The following is a 13,544-nucleotide window of genomic DNA, read 5'->3' as shown; positions in this document are numbered from 1 at the left end:
ATGATCTCAGGGTCCTGGGATCGAGCCCCGCATCGGGCTCTCTGCTCAGCAGGGAGCCTGCTTTCCCCTCTCTCTGCTTGCCTCTCTGCTTACTTGTGATCTCCGTCTGTCAAATAAATAAGTAAAATCTTAAAAAAAAAACAACAACTATACTTTGACATTTATCAAACATGTTCTCTGTGCCACGTATTGTTATAGGGCCTGGAACCATAAGGAAGAGTAAGACACAATCCCTGCCCTCAGTATATTCATTTTCTATTTGAAATGGCCTCATCACCAATGAGGCCATTTCAAACACTGTCTGCCTCAGTGGACCTGATGTAGTCACTTGTAAAGACCCACTGAACCACTTAGGAAGACACAGAGAATTCATAATACCAAACAACTAAGAATCACAATCAAACTATCTTTAGAATCGTGGAAGTTTTTCAGTCGACTATAAACTCAGTAGAGCTGATTGATCAGTAAGACTGGAGGGCCGCAGTGCTTTCTCTTGCAGTACTGTGAGCTCTCTAGGCTGAAAAACAAAAATGCTTAGAAAAACCATCCATTGATCTGCTACTGTCTGCACCCTGAGGTCTATAGCAATTAGAGAACTTCAGACACTCATCCCTCATTCAGACAGTGCCCCTTGCCGCACTGCTCTGCACCTCTTTTAAAAGAACATTTGGCACATGCAGTCGCCAAAACACAGCTGGAGAAAAGGCTGATTGGTCGTGGTTTATCCCACACAAGAGCTAGAGTCCATGTAAGGATTGCACTCTGTTTGGGGTTGGTGGCAACGGTGCAGGCTTGTAATTTTTCAAGACTCCCATCAACTCATAGAGTCTCTGAAACAGACAGCAGTGAAAGTTTCATCTGTGTCCAGAGGGTGGACAGATTTCCTCTCATTTGAGATTGAGCAAAGAAAACAAGACACCAGCACAATAAGAAATATGATGTTGCAGTAGAAGTTGAACAGCACCCTGAGTCTCCAGGGTAAAGGCAGCTTCTGAGACAAAGGCATCACCCAGAGAAGGGTCTGGAACTGTCAAGAGACTACAAGAACACAGGGCTTCCATGAAAAGAATCACATTTCAGACCAAGCAGACTTTAGCCCCAAAGGAATTTAAATAGGACGAAGAGGATTTCAATGTGAGCATTAATAAAACGGCGCCTTTTTGTGATCTCCTCAAATAGACGCATAACTACTTTTCTAAAAATAAATAAGAGAAAACATGAAACATAACTTTGCCCTTATTCAGTCTCTTGAAAAGAAATTACATCCCCAAGAGCCTAAAGATTCCCTCCATCAAAAGCTTCCATGGGTGCCTGCATGGTGGGCTGGTTAAGTGTCCGACTTGATCTCAGGGTTGTGAGTTCAAGCCCTATGTTGGGTTCCATGCTAGGCAGGAGCCTGCTTTAAAAACAAACAAACAAAACCAAACTTCCTTGTCATGGTAACCGTCTGCATAGTTTTCCTCTCCTCACATATTCAATACCCAGTTCTCCATTCTCCGTTCCCCTCCCCTCTCCAGGAAATATCAGGTGCCCATCTGACTCCTCTCTCCTGTCCACGCTTTTCCTCTCTGATTAGTTCTTTAGCTCTTCCGCACATCAGTTTACTCCTTTGGCTTCTTTCAGTTCTCTGCTTTACGTACTAACCTTTCACAACAAATCTCTCAGAAACAAGGACATAGGAACCCAAATGTCTCAAAAAGGAGGCAGAGAAACAGAGTACTCACATGCCGGTAAGTTTTATTCCAGTGACACACAGGGGCAGTGCAGAGCTGAGGGACAAGACCAAGGTGTCGTACTTACGTGTCATTCAATCCTCTGTTACACGTTTGGAGAATTCTGTGACTCCTGCTGGAGGCAGGGTCCATCAGAGCAACTTTTCCCTTCTCCCTGGCGACCAGAACAGGGGGATCAAGACACAAAGTGAAGAGTAAGAGCGAAACCAGAGCTGTGTGTCCAGGATCACCGTATCGACCAGCTGCTCAGGTGTTCTCTTGGCTTTGTGTGTTCCCCGAGTTAATGTCAGTTGCTGTGGTTGATTTCCCAGGTTCTATAACTGTCCGATAGGATGGCAGTAAGCAACATCTTGCTTAAATTAGCCAGAGTCATTTCTTTTGCTTTGTAACAAGAATTCTGCTTAATAAACCAGTAATGTGGAGTAATGTGGAGGTGGTGGCGGGAGGTCGACATGTTCGCAGGAGATGGAGGTGATCCGCTGAGGCTGAGGGACCGCAAAAATCCTGTCGTTAGTCAGGGGAGGGAATGTCACAGCCCAAGGCACGCCAAGATAAAAGCAACAGTTACATTACCCCCTGGGAGGAGGTTCTGGTTTTAAGCAAGTTTCTGGGGCAGCTCTTTCCCCTGTCCTAGAGAACATTAAGGACATGCAGAATTCCAGTCCTTGAGTTAGAGCGGCCGCTTCTGCTGGCAGAGGGCATTAAAGAAGAAAAATGGGTAGCTTGAATTTCTAAGTTCTCAATTCAAAAAGCAGGTCATACCCCAGGGAAATTCAAAGGCCACACTCATAAATTACCTTGTAAGTGCTACCAAAAGGCTGATCAAGCCAAAAATCAAAACACAACTTTTGATTCTGTGGGTCATCAAATTATAGTATCTGTTGGATTAATAGCCAGAGCTCTTACAGTAAATGTCTGAGCACGTTGGGTGAGGGGTAGTATTTACATATTTCAATTTTTTTCCCTTCCCTTCCCCCAAATCCCTCCACTACTGTATGAGATCTACAGTTTTGTCTATGGAAAACTATCAAAACAAGAAGACAGTAGAATTTGGGGAGGAATTGACATTACTCAGGTGTTCAGCGGGAAAAGATAAACCGAGGTCTATTAAAGATTTTAGAAGTTTATTTGAACAAAAATCAATTTGAGTTGAACAACGTCCAGTCTAACAGATGGAAGGGAGCTTGAGGAGCTGTACAAGATCGAATAGTTTTATTGGGAGAACGGAATGGGAACAGGAAAGTTAGAGTAGGCAAGAGAGCAGGTTGGTTACTGTAAATGTCCTTCCTTCCAGGGATGGTAGGGCTCCGGTAGAAAGGTGACTTGACTGGCGCTGGTCAGGAGATTCCTGATTGACTGGTTTAAGAATCCATTTTGGGGACAGCCAGAACCGTAATTAAGTTGTTTCGGTTTGGTGACGTGGGGCTTAGCATACGCAACTCCATTTGGGGCTGGTTTTCTTGTTTGTTTGTTTGTTTTATAACATCCAGTTGTTCCGAATCTATCAGATATAGTAACTCCTAACTTTTGGATCTATTTCTCTGTGAAAGGACATAAATGTGGTTTTGGTTTTAGTATAAGGTGTAGTTGTGTTCTTGGTAGGGACTCTTTTCGAGTATAAATACAGGATAAATTACATACATGGAGATTGAGCTGTCAAAAAGAAAGGGGAGTAGACATTTGCCGTTCTCATTCTGTGCTACATCTTCCTCATTTTGGGGTCCCCCCCGGATTGTGAACCTCGGTGAGAACTATCTTCCACATTCCTCTGCAGAGAGCAGTGTAGGCAGACTCCCCCTTCCTCTCTCCCTCTCTCTTGGCAGCCATGGAAGACGTGGCTCTTGTTGACCTTGATTCCTGAAGGATGACCTTGGCAATTTGACAAAATATGGAAGGCGTGAGTACAGTTTTCACAAGAGGAGTGGCAGCAGTAAAACAAGTATTATTTGAATATTTGTTTTGTTTTCACTTATATTCTTGGTTTTATCTCTATGTTTTTAATCTTGCAGTTATTTCTTTATCTTGTTTGGATTTCATTTCTTTTTGTTCTTTTCAGAAAACCAATTCAATTCTGTCATTCATCTTATTCCATTTTATTGTTTTCTTTTTCGGTACTGCTTCCTTTTCTCTGCTGTTTATTTTCTTGCCTGTTTAACTTCTTGAGTTCAAGCTTAGTTCATTTGTTTTCAATATGTTTTGCTTGCTGATATGTGTGCACGTATGTATGTATGCACACAGACACACACACATCCGCGACAGATGTCCCAGCAATGTGAGGGAGAGTAGTCTCTTCTAGAAGGTCCTCCCCAAGCTGAGCCCTACTGCTATGGCATCTGGTCCTCTCTCTTTATAGCATGCTGTTTCTCTTTTCTTGCTTAGACATGAGCAAACGTGAAATGAAAGGCCCACTAACCACTGATGCTTTCTTAAGATTTTATTTATTTATTTGACCGAGAGAGAGAAAGGGAGCACAAGCAGGGGGAGCAGGAGGCAGAGCGAAAGGGAGATGCGGGCTCCTCTCTAAGCAGGGAGCCCGATATGGGACTCCATCCCGAGACCCTGGGGTCAGGACCTGAATCAAAGGCAGACACTTAACCAACTGAGCCACCCAGACGCCTAACACTTACACTTTCAAGAAAGAAGCATGGCGTAGTAAGCGCCCTCCTGAGAGCAGGTCTCTGCTTAGATTCTATGTCTCAGCTGTCAGCTCAGATGAAGCCGTATAAGGCGTACTTACAGCACTTCAGAATGACAAAATGTCAGGAAAAGTTAATATCTTGGAAGATCAGCTTGGTGAAATAATGGGTCACATTCCGAATTAGGCAATTTAGGTCATAATGAAACTAGTTACTGGTTATTGAGGACTTCCTGTTTATTGGGCACTGAACTAATTCATTCTAAGTCATTAAGTCATTGCCTTCTAACAGCCACCCTCTGAGATCAACACTAGTCAGTGGTAGATTGTGGCTGACGAGATAACTAATTCAACTTAATTGAGGACCAGTACATAAAATTATGTAGAGAAGAGTGTGGCATTACTTTGTACGAAACAGTTCTTTTGCGTCTGGACAACTGTGATTATCAAACGTTGCGGACATGGAGGACCACACTCGGTGCGTTAGTAGGAAAATGAACAGTCTGGAAGGAAGTCAGGCTATCCTGGGCCTCCGTTGGTGGAATCGTTATGTTGCAGTAAGATTACATGTATTCTCACATTTCCAGAGCAGAACTGGGAAGAGAAATAGAAGCTGTTGGGAAGAAAGTTTTGACTCCTTATAAGGATGTTTTTTCAATAAGTAGTATGGTCTAGCCACGGGATGATCTACAGTGAGGGAGTCCCGTAGCAACAGCCAGATGCTACAAGAAAGTTGTAGTAAAGATTCCCACAATGGGATGATGTTGGGTTGAATAATGTCTCAGATTCTGTTGATTCATAGGCTCTGTTTCTGTGCATTTCTGGCATTAGGTGCAAGTAAGAAAAGGTTGGCAGTGACACAGGGAGGCTGGAGATGTAACACCTTTTGAAAGACCCAAGTTCATTTCATGGTTTCACAGGGTCACTCATTAATCCTTGAGCAAGTCAGGTGAATTAGTGAGAAAACTGTCATAACCGTCTGATTTAGTATAGACATAGTCTTAGCAAAGCATGAGTTGAGAGCCGACAAGGTAGAACCTGTTCAGAGCCAATGGTAGGCTGTGGGGCCAGATTGGCTGGGTTCAAGCTGTGTGACTAGGAAGTTGCTTATCTTCACTGTGCCTCTGGTTGGTTCCCTAATCTGGAAGTCGAGAGTGGTCATAGGACCTCATAGCACTGGAAGATTGAGTGAGTCACTCACGTAAAGAACACTGTGCTTTTGTACACAAAATAAATATTATTACTCAAATATACACTGAATAAGAAAGCAGAAACATGTAATTCCTTAGAGTTAACATTTAGGGGAAAGACTTATTACATCCTGGGCATTGTTGTACGCGCCATAAAAAGCACATTTTGTACTTAGATGAACATGCTATGCTCTAGTGCATCTGTAAGAAGATTTCAGGCGTCTCTTCAAACCATGAAAGACAGACGACAGCAGAGATTAGTGTTTTGGGTTTTTTTTTCCCCTCTTGGATTTGAGCATAACTGGTAAACCCACTTAGAGATTCACTAATACACTGAAGTGAAGGAAAATCCTGACATGATGCTCATTCTGTCAGGTGAAAAGAGGGAAAATTTGTGAAATGGAAAGAGCAGTTGGCAGTGCAGAGCTCAGTTTCTGCTCTGTATTTCCCTGTGCCTGTTGGCACATGTAAATGTGCTTGGACTAACATGAACAGAGAAACGGTGTGTGGCATTCAGGAAGCAGCGTCCGTCTCTTGTCACCAGGCAGGATCACCACCCTCCGGTTTTCCTTACTCCTTTTGGAGTTTTCAGAAGAGCAGGGGTGTTTGACACAGGGCAAAGAATGACAAGAAAGAGGGGACAAAAGGACATTGTTCCCCACCTGTTCCCTGCATCGAGCTGAATTGGTGGGGGTGGGGGTGGGGCGAGGTCGAGAAGCTAGAGGAGTAGGATGGGGGGAGAAATTTCTAGGTGTGACACGAAACTCTGAGACTTAACATTTTAATATGTAATACCTAAATACTGTTCTTTAATATGCAAAAGGACACAACATGCTGGGGCATCTCTTGTAGTTAAACTCTAGGGACCAGCAGAGGAAAGCCTTCAGATTGAATGAAAAAGGCAGCAGGAAGGACGAAGGAGTGTTTCTTGAGATCTTGAATTCCTATGGAATCCTGACATCAGAGCTCATCATTCCGTGCTACTTGAGCTCATCATTCTGTGCTATTTTAGCTGGGCATAGAATTTTCAGTTCAAAATTATTTTCCCTCGGAATGTTGAAAGCATTTCTCCGATATCTTTAAGTATTTGGGACCGTTGAAAAGAATCTGAAAGCCAATGCAATTATTACCCTTTTGTAGTTTTATTTTTTTCTCTTTGGAATCTTCTAGGATCTTTATCCTTGGTGTGTTAGACTATTGCAGAGATGTTAGGTTTCTTTCACTCACTGGAATAAAAACTCCATAAAGTCAGGGACTTTGCTTTCTTTGCTCCTGCCTCTTGGCCCCTTGCACCATTGCCATGCCTGACACAAGCCCGTAAGTGTTTTCGAATAAGAATGAAGTTATTCTGGGGAACACCTAGATGGTGCATTTAGTCTGAAGACTCTGTCCTTCTTCACTGAAAAAAAATTCCAAAGTTCATTTGCATAAGCTCACTTCTCTTTCACTGACTGTTGTGAGGGCAATGATGGGGCGAATTCTCTACTTGTTGAGATCCTATGGGAGTTTCAACAACCCAGTTAACTGAAATAGCATCTCTCCACTTCATTCTTTCTGTCTTTTCCTTTCTGTCAACTGGCTTCTTTCCATCAAATAAACAACCTTTTGTAATTATTCATTCTGAATAACTGAGTGGTTCTTAATGCAGCTATCATTTGGGGGCCACTAACCTGCTTTGTTATTGTTTTTTTGAAAGACTTATTTATTTATTTGAGAGAGGGGGAAGAGAGAGAGCACGAGAGCTCATGTGGGAAAGGGGCAGAGGGAGACAGAGAGAGTCTCGGGCAGACTGTCGACTGAGTGTGGAGCACAGAGCCCAACTCGGGGTTCAACCCCATGACCCTGAGATCATGACCTGAGCTAAAATCAAGAACTGGCACTTAACTGACTGAGCCATGTAGGTGCTTTTAATCTGTATTATTATATTAACAATGAAAGCTCTTGCTGGAGCAAAGCATGACAATTTTTTTTCTAATGAATGGAAGTGGCTACTTTAGCAAGGGCGCGAAGGAAATCAACTCACTAATGAGAGCCCTGCAATTTTCCGAATTTCAAAAATAAATTTTCACCTTCAAAGAATTTAAGAGACCATATAATTTCTCAGCTTCTATTTTTCTAGGACATGTTGTTTTAGAATGCTACTACAATCTGAGATTGCCATGAATTCTCTTAAAATACTACATTTCAACGTCTTAAACTTAGAACATAATCAACAAAGAAGGGTTAATCATAACATTAAAAATATTTGTACTTTTCATATATTCCTATTTATATATTTGTTCATTATTTAATTGAACTATTCATTCATTCAGTTATTTCATTTCATGGAATCTTTTCTTGTAAGCAAGACAGGTCTATGGGATCACTGACTTTAAAAAACAAACACAAACAAACAAACAAAAAATTGCTCCCAGTGATTAAGGTCAGAATTTTGTGGCTTGTTCTAGTCTCCATTTACAGTCTTTTATTGCCTTTCAACCTCAAGAGAAGTAAAATACATGCGCATTTTCAGGAGATTATTTCCATGATGACTCTATTAAGTATGAACAGTAATCCAAGACATGGAAACAGAATCAAGCATGACATTTTTCCCACCTTTGTTTTAAAAGACTCCCTATTTCTTGGCTGAAGAAGAGAAATAGGCAAAGCCCCGTGGAGAGTCATGAAAACAAAGTGGGGATCCATCTGATCCTTCTGGGATATTTTTCAAGAACATTTTATCCTCTTAAAAATGTTACTCTTGTCCCATTGCCAAGGTCAGTGATGAGTTGGATAATCCTCTAGGTATGGACTAACTGTTTAAATGTGACCTGGCAAGTAATGTGTCCATTCTGTGCTCTCTCACTTGAAAGTATTTACAACATTTCTCATTCATGATAAGTTAAACTATCTTTTACCACACTTGCTCATTTTTTCCTATTCTTTTTTTTTTCCTAGAAAAAGAGAGTAGATATATTTTCTCTTCAGAACTGGAATAGCAGAAATGTAGTGTGTACATGGCTCGGAGGAGGAAGTTTCCACGTAACTTGTCCAAAATGTAGATAGGCAAGTGGGTGGATTTAAAATGTTTCTCCAGCAAAGAAAAAGTAATGGCATTTTCAGAAAGAGAAGAAAGAAGAAAAGAAAGAAAGAAAGAAAGAAAGAAAGAAAGAAAGAAAGAAAGAAAGAAAGAAAGAAAGAGAAAGAGAGAAAAAAAGATTATGAAAGAAAGAAATTCTAAAAAAAAGATGCAAATGAAATTAAAGAACTCCAGAACGATCATTTGAAAAAGAGCCCTTAAGAAGAGGCAAATTCTTGGCGTGGACACTAATGCAAGCGATTGTCCATCTTGTGTAGTGACCGGCTGGAGTAGCAAAGGACTTTTACGTCAGCTTTGGGAAGTTTCTGAAACCCACTTGATCTGTTGCCTTTCAGCAGATTTATTGAATTTATCACCTCTTCAATCCTACTCATCCTCCTCCGCGCTTCAGTAGAGAAAAAAGAATGGCCACAGGTAGCAAATCATGGATACAGCATTATGTCCCGGGGCCATTACACGACTCCAACTGTATACCCCCAAAGCAAATGCCCTTACTGTGAGAGGTATGTGAGGCAACCTTTGATCCCTGCCTCAGTGAATGGTATTTCCCCTTTAATCTCTTTGAGATCCCCTCAGCTTCTTTTGTGGGAGAAGATCATTGCCACTGGTTCCGCCATCAACTGCCACTGCCTCCCTCTTCCCTCCCTGTTCTGCTTAGGCAACCAACCCGATCACGGCAGAGCCTTTGAGCAGCTTCCAGCCATGCGTTCCCAGAGGAAACACGGCACAGGGCTGGGTATTGTGAGGCTGCTGAGGTGTGAATGGGTGTGAGTTTGACACGGCGGCCCGTGTTTCTGCTTGCTTGGGAGAGGCCCGTGTGGGTCCAGCTGTCCCTACGCTCTCCAGATTACAGTCACCAACATCTCTGGGAGTTCTATCCCCTGTGTTTCTTTGAGGTTAACTTCCTCCTGAAAGAAACATTTCTATTCAAGTTGAAATTGGACAGAAGCACTGTCCTGTTTGCGTGAGTGCCCACTGAATCGTGTATCCTCCTCTGCCTGCCGCTGGCCATGAGCCAGTTCTTTGAGCTGATGCTCAGCTCATTAAAACACAAACGCAAGATCCAAGTGATCCAGCCTGATTCTGCCCGTTGCTAGTTGGGGGTTGTTATGGGTGGAATTCTGTCTCCCCAGAAGATAGGCTGACATCCTACCCTGTGATGTCACCGGATGCGAATTCGTCTGAGAAAGGGGTCTTCTAGCTGTGATTAGTTAAGTTAGGATGAGGACATATTGAAGCAATATGGGCCCTTAGTCCACCGTGACTGGTGTCTGTACAAGAAGGCTATTTTGCCGCAGACAGGAAGGAAAGTCCACATCCAGATGGAGGCGTGGATTGGAGTGCTGTGGCCACAAGCCAGGGATCCCTGGGACCACCCAAAGCTCGGAAGACACAAGGAAGGATCCTCCCTTACAGCCTTCAGACAGAGCATGGCCAGCACCTTGATTCTGGACTTTTAGTCCCCAGAACAGTGGGGAAATAAATTTTTATCATTCCAAGCCACCCAACTTGTGGTCCTATATTATAATAGATGTAGGAAATAAATACAGAAGGGTTTTAGATGAATTCAAGTTAAAAAAAAAAAGGGGGGGGGAACTAATAATCTTTTCCAAACTTTCAGTGTTCCAGGAACCTCTGAATCCAAGTATGGCTACTGCTTTTTACTTTGTTCTAGATTGTCCTGGTTGGAGGGGGTGGAACAGGTAAAATAAGACTATATACCTCCCGGCCTGGTTACTATACACATGGGTGAGCTTGGAAGTGGGTGATCTTTGAGGCTGCTCTGAGCAAGGAGCTCTATTTCTTCTTTATTTTTTCTTCCCCTGAATGGAAGGCCCTAGAATAATTATAAAAGATGCCATGTTCACCTTCCAATAGGGAGCTTTTCTTTTACGGAGCTCGGTGTGTTTCCGTGCCTTACCCCAGCGTACACCTGGAAGGACAGGTCTCCGTCTTAAAATGAAGAAGGATTTCCCCGTCTGTGAAAGAAAGAATGGAGAAAAAACATCCCATATATTTAACAATATCTGTGTTTCTAGGTGTGAGTTACACACAATATAAGGTTGGTTATCCCACAGTTCTTGCTATGAAGCATCAATTACTCAAGCAGAGTGGCCTTCCGTGGTTTAAGAGGGACGACACCTCATATAGTTAGTACGTTCAGCTCATTACATTGCATTTCAACTCATGGTTAAGAGGAAGCTCACATGAAAGCGATCGGCTACCCAAGTCTCTCAATAAAATAACTGATATTTCAAGAGGAAAGATTCACCAATATGCTAATGTTTCTGAAGTAAACTTCACAATTACAACATTGCAAGAGACAACATCTATTTTCTTGTCAGACATGGTTCTGTGGGTCTCTTCACACCGCACAGAGCAGCAGTGTGTCCCTGAACAAAGCTGGTCACACAAAGCAGAGGCCAATTTCAGCTATTTCTGGAATTCTCTTTTCTGTAGAGATCCAAGTTGGGCCTGGGTTTAGGCTACTTTTTGGAGAGCACTGTCATTTGAATAATGTCTTTAAGTGGCAGAGACCTTCTACCTAACAACAAAAGACTCAAGATTGTCTGGGGTTGTATAAAAAGTCCATTTTCCTTCATCTCTGCAGTGGAGGTCCTAAAATTATATCCTTGGTTTCAATCACAAGGGGGCTCCTTACCCAAAAGCTAAATGGCTATTACACTTCGGAACATTATGTGATTTCTTCTCTTGGGATTGTTCAGTGCTTCCCCCGCAACCCCAACTCCCACCCCTAATGTATATTGTCTGCTATGTACTGTGCCCCCCACCCCAAGAATTACAGGAGAAATGGCCTGGATCAGGACTAGTTTTCTCCATTGAGGAGTTACAGTCTGTTTGGGGAGATAAGAAACAAACATAAATATCTAAGTGGCACATTAAATTGGTGTCTGGACTCTCCAGTCACTGATAATTTAGACACATCAAGTTCATTTGGAGAGCCAGCGAGGCAGGCGTGCTAAGTGCCTGGAGACAGATTGCTTTGAGGCTGAAAGTGACCTCCAGCACTTAAACGTTCTGGCAATCTGAGAACAAGAGCCCCTCCTCTCTGCAGAGCCACTCCACATTGAACCCTGGTCGCAGTGTGCTGCATATTAACGTCAAAGGGTAAGTATTGCAGGGAACCATGGTCATTTTGGGAATTAAGTGGTATCGGGTAATTTCTCCTTATAGCTATAGCCAAAATTGCAGCATTAGGCAGAGTGACAGAAAGGTGAATGGCCATTCCTAATTTCAAGAGGCAAGGAAGTGTGATTCTCTCCTGAGCTGGAAGCAGGACAGAGCCAGATGGCCGTGACCTGTGGGAATGCCCACTACCCACAGTGAGCACAATTTTCTTACACTCCCTGTGTAGTTATCCTAACACGTTGAGTTTCTGTCCTTTGTTATTTTGAGAGCATCTTCTTAGGTACTTCTATACCATGTTATTTTTGACGGTGTGATGGTCATTGTAGTTGAAAAGTCTCTAAGAAATTTTGAGGCTTCTTATAACTAACTTGTTGAAGCAATAATTTCCATTTGCAGCTGCCCAGTACCTCCAAGGCACTACTAGTCTGGTAGTAAATAAACATTAAAGCTTAAGAAGATACAAATTTAGACTGCAGTGTGCCCAAAGGCTGATTAATTTCTCGTTCAGAGCAACCCTGGGTGTCCTCCCTTAACTCCCAGCTAAATTGGAAGAGATGCCACTGATCTCTTATTGAGAGATGTCGAGTAGCCGGGCAGGGGGTGGGGGGTGGGATCCGTTCCCTTCGTCCTGAAGAACCACTAAACCACAGCTTAGCTTGGTAGCTTGCTTCTTATCAGTAAATGCCCTCAGGGCAAAAGCAGTTTTATGTGCTACACTCACCTCCCTGGAATATTCCCTTTGTTCAGAATTTGATCCCATGGTTCTTCACTGTCTTTTCAGTGTTTTAGAAAATATCAGCTAATATTTCATTGGTTTATAAAATTTGTCCACAGTGGGAAGGTGAGTGAAACGATTTCACTTGTCCTGAAGCAGAAGCCCCTACATCAGTGTTTGTCAAGTTTTTTAGGCACCATTGACATTATGGAGTGGGTGATTGTTTGCTGGAGGGAACTGTCCTGTATATCATAAGTTGCTCAAGCAATATTTTTTTCTCTTGTTTTATTTTAAAGATTTTATTTATTTGAGATAGTGAGAGAGTGAGAGAGAGAGAGCACTAGTGGAGTGAAAGGCAGTGGAAGAAACAGACTCCCCGCTGAGCAGGGAGCCTGACACCAACACCGGGGCTTGATCCCGGGACTCTGGGATCATGACCTGAGCCCAAGGCAGACACTTAACCCAAGGCAGGCACCCCTCAAGCAATATTTCTAACTTCTACTAACCAGATGCCAGCAACACCATCCTCCCCTTTGTAAGGACAATCAAAAATGTCTCCAGACATTGGCAAATATTCCCCAGAGAGCAGAATTGTCCTTAGTTAAGAATCATTGTGCTACACTGTTGGTATATTAAAATAAAGATTTCTTCAATTGTTTGCAATGTATTCTGAATTAAGAATAATTATATTTTGTGCATTTGCTTCGAACCTCAGCTTTGTGATATTGAAGAAGAGGGCCTGGCAGATCTGGTGGGGCACGGCTGAACAGTGCGACGGAGTAGAAAGAACGTACACTTTGGGGCCAGCTGGAATTGGATTCTAGACCTGCCTCAACTCCTTCCTTTGACTGACTACTAATTGCATGGCCTCAGGCAAGTTACTTAACCTCTTCCCCCTTACTTTCTACTGCTGTAAATTATGATCCTCAAAGGGTTGTTTGTAAGTAATTTCCTTGTCATTTGGTTCCATTATTTGACCAGAGCACGTAGAGCATGTAATGTCAACTTATTTTTTTCTTTTTTGGATATGTTCTAAGTAGTC

This window comes from Mustela erminea, chromosome 21, assembly GCF_009829155.1.
Source record: "Mustela erminea isolate mMusErm1 chromosome 21, mMusErm1.Pri, whole genome shotgun sequence".
Classification (NCBI taxonomy): Eukaryota; Metazoa; Chordata; class Mammalia; order Carnivora; family Mustelidae; genus Mustela; species Mustela erminea.
This window is presented reverse-complemented; position numbering follows the sequence as displayed.